Genomic DNA, 8393 nt, shown 5'->3' on the forward strand with positions numbered 1-8393 from the left:
ATCACTTCCCAAGTTCACAGCCGGTATTCTAAAACAGATCTCATGTTATTCAGACAAAATAAGATACAGGTATAAAATACACCCAAATGAATGCACAAGATACAACCAACCGAATGGACAATATACACCCAATACAACAAACTTAATATCCCAACTTATTAAACAACATACACCCAACTTGATCCACAAAATACACCCAAATGGTTCCACAAAATACACCCAAATCATGATAACAAGATTTTATTAAATAATAAAGCTTCTTACGTTTCAGACGACACATAGCGACCTTCTGTCGATCGCAGGTCAGCTCGATTCTCCCTGCGAAACAAGAAACAATTATTAGCAAACAAAACACACCAAAATCTGAAATACACAGCCCAGCAAGACATACCCCTCTGCAGCAGATTTATCAACATTTTCCCTTAGCCATTCATCTAGTTCGCCACTTGATATTTCATATGTCTCACTACATTCATAAAAGAAGATGTTAACAAAAATAATTACGATGATAGACGGTAATATAGCTTACGAGGTACTGTACCCGTCAAAGTATTGATCTTCTTTAAGAGGTGAATCCTCCACAACAACTTTTTTCTTTTTTGGTTGTGTTCTGGGTGAAAAAAAAAGAGTACCAATCAGAAATAAAAAATTAATTTTATCACAGAATATTATGCAAAGAAGTGCTTACTTTTTTGGTGTTGTTTTTGTTTTTTTCTTTTTCTTCTCCTTCTCTGCAGGTGATGATTCTTCGCTCCTATAAGTTAATAATAGACACTTCAGTTAATACACGAAATCTTTATAATGAAGCCAAAAGAAAGGAGTAATAATTTCAGGACATTACTCATCACTTGGTTCAGATTCAGATTCTGAATCAGAATCTGACTCCTCTTGCCTCTGCTTTCTTTTTCTGGAGTCCATTCTGGAAGGCAAACAATGATTATTTAGAACATACTAAAAATACACCCAACGTGATCAACAAAATACACCCAACTCGAAAAAGAAATTACACCCAAGTATGGTACTTACTTTTTTCCCTTTTTGCTGGGGTGTTTTCTTCCTGAATCCTCTGAGTCTTCTTGAGTCTCAGGCTCAGAGGTAGAAGTGTCACTGTCAGTAGCTGTTTCTGTCTCCAAAGACGATGTTGGACTCGCCTTCCTTTTTTTGTTTTTTTGATTTCTTGTTTTTTTCTTTTTTTTTCTTTTTTTTTTCATTTTTTCTCTTGCTCTTGTCTCCGCCATCTTCACAATCCCCTGAAACATTAGATATTTTAGCTAGCAGCATTCAGGTAAATAAAATACAAGCAACATATTATGTTTACTTACCAAAATTTCCTCTCTTTCTGCAGTCATTCTTTCCACCAACTGCTCCTTAGTCCAGTTGGCAATCCAAGGCTTTGGTGGTCTTTCAGCCCTCTTCTTGCCTTTGTTTTCTGAAAGATGAAAGTATATTATCATCAGGGCAAAGAGGCAGCCATCAATTGCCTTCTTCTTCTTCTCCTGGTAGTCTGTGATGCCCTTGATCATGAAGGTCAAAACATGCCCCCCAGTTTCTCTCCGATATGCCGTTCATCTTAAAAATTGGGGCCAGGTGCACGGGTGATATTTTGTTTATCGTCGTTGGCAAAAGGAACGCCATCTGTATGTAGAGGATGAATATCCTCTTGAACATCAGGCGTTCCTCTTCGTTGCCAACGCCGATTTCCATCATTTCATCGGTAAGACTTTTGAGGGTCTTACCCTGGAATCTTCTAAAAATTATTTTGTCATCATCAGAGAGTTTCTTATACTCAACTTTCTCAGGAAACAAATTTCCTACAAAAAGGAAAACAACAAAGTATCAAAGTCGGTTCAAATACACTCAAGCATCAACCTTAAATACACCCAAGCATCAACTTAATATACATCTATAATTTTGAGCTAGTTACCTGTTGCATTGATGCCAAGCGCATCACCTATTGTTTTTGGTGTTATTTGGAAAGAACCATATCCTGTCTTCAGTCTGTTCTCCCCAAGTTTGAAGTTGTTTGCCAGTTCCCTTAAGAGTTGGTGATCCACCCTTAGTGGTGGGATGTGCATCAACCCACCGAATCCGAGATCCCTCACAATTGCCTTCTTCTCCTCAGTCATGTTTCTGAACTTATCACTCAGGAGATGTGTGGCACACTTAAGGTCTTTTGTTTGGTTTCTTGCTGCCATTTTCTCTAAAACGAAAAATACACCCAAAGACATCAGTAAGATACACCCATATATATGATTCAGATACACCCATTAATAACAGTAAGATACACCCATAGATATGATTCAGATAAATCCATATATATCAGTCAGGTATCACTCAGAAGGGTTTCCTTGTTTTCGAAGCGTTTTGAGAAGTGGAAGAAGTGGAAGAGTTTCCCATACGTAACGGTTGTAGTGTTGAGCGCGTGAAGTGACGCTCCATGTAATCTGTGTTGATGCGCGTGACTTGTGTTTGGGCTGGGCCAACTTGTAAGCTTGTAAGCTTGTATGTGTAGCCCAACCCTTTTTAAAAAGCCTATTAATAATCCACTATTAATATTATGATAATTAATTACATTTTAGGTGGGAAAAAAAAAAAAGAATAAGACGCGGAAGCAGGGATGATGATGGGGTAAAATATTCTATTATCTAGTGTGGCCACTTCTCATCCATACATACATTCTGATTCTGATTTCTTTCTTAATTAGGCTTTGAGGATTCTATATATTAATATATTATCATTATCATTATCATTATCATATATTATATAATTAAATTACAGTTAACAAATGAAACCTGTAAGGAATATCATTGTTTATTTATTTATGTTGTTTGGATGGATATTATGGATGCATGCGCCTTAGCTTTTTCCAGTTAGGTAGGTTTTTATTCATTCGGTTCACAACATGTTTAAAATTTATATATAACATATATACAATAGAAATTTTTTACTGTATTATATATCTCATTAGTTGTTGTTATTATTATCGGTAAAATTTTTTAATAATCTGTAGACTTATAATATTACTTCAAAAATTATGTATTCGGGGAAATTTAGTTAGATGACAATAGATAAAAAATACGTTTTATGTAAGTTCTGTTCACTGATAATTAATTGCCTTCTGAAATAATAAATATGATGTACACTAAGATTTTAGTTTACAATTTTTGTAAATATTTTAGAATTTTATACATATAAAATAATAAAATAGGTAATAACGAATTTCTTTTTTTTTAATATTAAATTATTAGGTATGAATTTTTCAAAAATAATCTAAACTTGTGTTATAAGTTATTGTGAATTTTTATAAAAAGGAAAAGTCTAGGGCCAGCAACTTTTTTAAATTCTGGTCAGTATGTAACCAGCAAAGAAAAGTAAATTATTGGATGAAATCTTACACCAAATTTACACCATTAAAAATATTATTAATGACTATTTGATGACTATAAATCATAAAATTTTCTGATTCTTTTTGTAGAATTTTGTTTTCATTAAAATAAGTTGAATATTTAAGTATGATATTCTGTAATAATATCATTATGAGTTACTCGTCATTGCCCCTGATAATTAGGGTATATCATAACTTAAAAGATAAAACAATAACGTGGTCTTTAATGTGATTAGAATATTCAATAATGGAATCTAACTGCTATAAATATATGTTAGCCGGTTGACGAATCAGTCAAAGAAGATAAAAAGTACCAATATTTATACAGCTGTGTAGATTTTTGGGACTGAAATCGATCATATTTTAACGTTGGAAACTCAAGTACAGTCGATTTTATGTGAAGTTGATAGTTAAGAGTCGTTAGATAAAAATTTAGTCAAATTAATCAAACTATTTAACGGCTCTTAATTATCAACTTTACGTAAAGTCGACTGCACTTGAGTCCACCTATTTTAATATGAGTACCAACAGATACGCATTATTGTTGTTGATTATCACGTAAAATAATACTAGTTGTTCTAAGGTATGAACATTAATCATAATTGATTTTTATTATGTTAGACCAATTTAGTTGGACTTAGTTAATAAAAAGATTTGGATGTGTAATATTATTTTTTGTGATTATAATACTTAAAAATAAGAGAAAATGATAAATCGATCCTTGATTTTTTAGTTCGCAGACATTTAAGTCTTTAAGGATTTAAAAATACATTTAAGTTTCTGACTTTTTCAAAATCTAGATATATTAATCCCTGAGTCTAATTTGTTCAATTTTAAAAACTTTTTCACGTGTGCATCCATATCAACCAGATCAGACGGGTGTCACGTTTGATTTTTCCATTGAGTAGTCTGACAGACCCAAGTGAACATGAGGAATCAATATGTCTAGATTTTGAAAAGATCAAAAACTTAAATGTATTTTTAAATTCTCGAGGATTTAAATGTCTGTCGATCAAAAAGTCAATGACCTATTTATATTTTTCTCTAAAAATAATTTTTTTCATACATACATTTCAAATACAATAAAATATCTTAAAATTACTTTTCATTTTTTAATTAAAATATTCAAACATAAATTAATTATGATATAATACACACCTGAAATTTCACCATATTTATCGTGCACGTAGATCTGAGTCATTTATTTTTGTCTAGCATGGGAGAACAAGATCGAGATCATTAGTTGAGCTTCTTTGACGTTGTGACATTATTTTTCTGATCCAATCTAATATGCTATCCCCACACTTGTCCCGGATACATAACCTATGTCTAGTTTCAAGCAATTAAATAATTGATTAAGTGATGTTCCATTATTTGATAGAGACTTTATCAATTATAACACAAGACAAGAAGTTACCAACTACAACTACATTCATATATAAACAAGTACTAGTTTGCTACTTGCTACAATTTTTTAGTAAAAAAATATAAAATAATTAATATCTAATTGTTAATAAATTAACGACTATTTTTATTGTTGATTAAAACAAAATAATTAAATAAATGGCCGCTAAGCCATTTTTTTTAATAGTGTACAAAGACAAATAAATGGATGTATGAGTATATCCGAAATTAAATAATGGTTCTAGTTTCTATGCTTCTGTATATATTCTAATTCTATTTTCTTTTAAAAAGAAAATGGATAGAATTTGAATATATATCAACTGATGATAATAATGATATATATATGTTACGGCTTGGCCCAAATCTTCCACGGGTCGGCTCGACTCGAACGCCACCCGACCCGAATGGTCAAGGGTGAGGCGCCCCGCAACCGACCCGGACACGCGTTTCAGACAGCTCACTTACAGCTGTGGGAGAACGTCTCGGAAAAAGTGGGCCTGCTCTTGTAGGGCTCACCTCTGACACAGTATATAAGGGGAAGGTTTTACCCTTCCCCCAAGGTACCTCACACATCACTCTTCCTCCTTTTCGCCTGCACATTACTGACTAGAGCGTCGAAGTGTCTTTGCAGGTGACACCCCCCTCTACAAGAAGTGCTCGGGACCCCGCTTACACTAGACCGGTAGTTCACGACGAGACGAGACCCCTAACCACCAACCAGTATACCAACCCGATTCGTCCGGTACCCGACCTACTGAACATTGGCGCTGGGAGTAGATGAAAGTCCCATCATCAAAATTTCTTTCCATCACGGTGAGGGTTCCTTCCGGGCTGGCAGAGGCCCTCAGCCTCTTAGGAGTATGAACAGTTTCCACATCGTCATATTCTTGGCGGGTAGAGGGCGAATGACCAACAACGGCCGCCTCCTCGGGAATAGGGGAAGCCTGTGCCTCGGCCAAATTCTTTTCGGTCATCGCGGTGTCCTGGGGAGACGGCACGGCCTGATCCTCCTTCTCCCCGGAAGGGCCTTCCGGCTTCCCGGCCTCCCTCTCGTCAGCATTCTCCTCATCGCTATCCTCCAAGAAGGTCTTGACTAAATTTTCGAGCCCGGTCACCGAAGCAGACATCTCCACTACAACAGAGAAACAAATACGTTAGTCGTGAAGTCGGGGAGAACAAATCAAACAACAAACAATGCAAAAGCACAAGACAGAACAGCTCACAAATATAATTCCTGGCGGACTCCCGTTCACCCATAAGGAGGTGGGGGTTCACGGGGTTCTTCCCAAAAAGAGCAAACAGCACATCGGCAATCCTCTTATTTACAGGGGACATTCCCTTGTAGGTCACCTTAATGAAAGAATTAGACCCCACCCCGAAGCTCCAATAAGTCGGGATGAGGCGTTCCCCTTCTAACGATAACCAAAAGGGATGGCGATCTTTAACGGGACGAACTTTGAAGAATTTGTCCTTGAACCCATGATAAGAGTCCTCGAACAGGCCAAATATCCTCCGGCCTTGGGCAGACCGGAAGGACAGGAACCCTTTCCTCGCCTTCCCTTGTTTGGAGGGGTTGGTAAGGTTGAAAAAGAAGAGGAAGACATCCACTAACACCGGCAGCTCGAGATATTCACAAACCATCTCGAAACAGCAGATAGAAGCCCAGCTGTTCGGATGGAGTTGCGACGGTGACACGGATATCCGATTAAGAAGCGACATCTGAAAATCGGAAAATGGTAGGCGAACGCCAACCTGGGTGAACATGACTTTGTAAAACCAAATCCAGTCGGCGACCCGGGGAGAACGGAAATTAATCTCATACAATCGCTCGTTGGGGCAGGAACGAAGGTCTCGTAATTGGCCTCCTCATTTGTCCCCCCGCACAGATACCCGGCTTACCGGAACTCCATCAACTCCGCCAGATCCATCTGGTTCGGTGAGTCCTTCACATCTGAGGTCACCCAGGCATAGGGGTCATAGTTCGCAGCGGAAACAGAAGCCCGAGAGACGACACGAGGCATACCTACAGTGGGGGTACCACTCCATTAGTCTATGAGGTCGGGAGTCCGGAAAAAACCCAGAAACTATGTCCATCTTATTCAACAGTTAAGTTCAAGCATGGCCAAAGCTACACCTATCACGCAAGCCACCTAAAAACCTACCCTGGAATGGTACCCCTCCCCTAACACATCTACTTAGCACTAAAAGGTCATCTAGGAACAAAAACCAAACAAGACAGCAAGAACACAAACCAAATACAAACAACAAGCGTACGACAACGAAGCAGAAAAGAGAGAGGTCCAAGGATTACTTGAATTTGTTGCAAAAACTGAGAAGGATGAAGGGAAGATGCACGAAGATACTGCAACAACGCTCTGAAATTTCTGAAAGAAGAAGAGGGAGATAACAGGGAGATGGAAGAAACAGGAGTGTAAAGGGGAAAAAAGTTGAGGCAAACTGTTTAAAACTGCCACTCAGGAAGCGCGAAAGACTTGGGGGCAAAATAGTATTTGCGCATGGGGTTTTGCAACCCATTATGAGCATTTAATGCTCAGCGCGAAGAACGAAGCGACGAACAGTTGCCTCAACAACCAAGAGACACGCGCGCAGGGGGCATGTCCCTTCCACGGGCGACCGACCTGACGATGATGCATGGAACATGAAATAACACGCCACTAATAGCTCCCACGACTATCACTGGCGCGTGGGGCACTGTTACGGCCTGGCCCAAACCCTCCACGGGTCGGCCCGACCCGAACGCCACCCGACCCGAACGGTCAAGGGTGAGGCGCCCTGCAACCGACCCGGACACGCGTCCCAGACAGCTCACTTACAGCTGTGGGAGAACGGCTCGGAAAAAGTGGGCCTGCCCTTGTAGGGCCCACCTCTGACACAGTATATAAAGAGGAAGGTTTTACCCTTCTCCCAAGGTACGTCACACATCACTCTTCCCCCTTTTCGCCTGCACATTACTGACTAGAGCGTCGGAGTGTCTTTGCAGGTGATACCCCCCTCTACAAGAAGTGCTCGGGACCTCGCCTACACTAGACCGGTAGTTCACGACGAGACGAGACCCCTCACCACCAACCAGTATACCAACCCGATCCGTCCGGTACCCGACCTACCGAACATTATAAAAATCTAGCAGATTGTTTGATTAAGTTTTTATATTCTGTTTATATTTTAGAATTTTAGAAAATAATAATAAAAATATTAAAATTTTATTTTTTATTTTTTATTAAATTTTAAAAATAAAAATAGAAAACATCAACAATAAAAAATACATACCAAACGCGCTCTTAAACCATTACTTTTCATTTTCAGCAGAGATTATACATAAATTGCAAAGATCCTGCTAAAAATGGAGTTATTAGGATATCGAACTTGATTGAGTCTAATAGTATATGCCAAATAAATTCTAGAAGAAATTAAATTAAAGCATAATGAAAAAATAATATCCCATAGATATTATATTTCTTATGTAGGACAAGTGCATGCTTTTTTATGCCAATATATATGCTTTTTTTATTAGGATACGCCTTTTTTCCCTCCTCTTCTGATATACTTATCTATATTATTCTATTTAATAAAAAATTAACTAATT

General features: G+C 37.9%; 2 long non-coding RNA genes across 2 annotated transcripts in view; both read right to left on the bottom strand.

The window, feature by feature from the left end:
- On the bottom strand, nt 574-881 carry LOC107628473. The gene is made up of 3 exons (XR_001617806.2): nt 842-881; nt 689-754; nt 574-610 (listed from the first exon to the last, which is right to left on the bottom strand). It is a non-coding gene; the product is annotated as an uncharacterized LOC107628473 (long non-coding RNA).
- LOC110268994 overlaps nt 1897-8393 on the bottom strand; it is a 19745-nt gene continuing 13248 nt past the window's right edge. Inside the window, exons 2-3 of the long non-coding RNA XR_002357826.1 lie at nt 5269-5270; nt 1897-2200 (exon numbers count right to left, since the gene is read on the bottom strand). This is a non-coding gene — a long non-coding RNA (uncharacterized LOC110268994). The remainder of the gene's footprint in view (nt 2201-5268; nt 5271-8393) is intronic.

This window comes from Arachis ipaensis, chromosome B02, assembly GCF_000816755.2.
Source record: "Arachis ipaensis cultivar K30076 chromosome B02, Araip1.1, whole genome shotgun sequence".
NCBI lineage: Eukaryota > Viridiplantae > Streptophyta > Magnoliopsida > Fabales > Fabaceae > Arachis > Arachis ipaensis.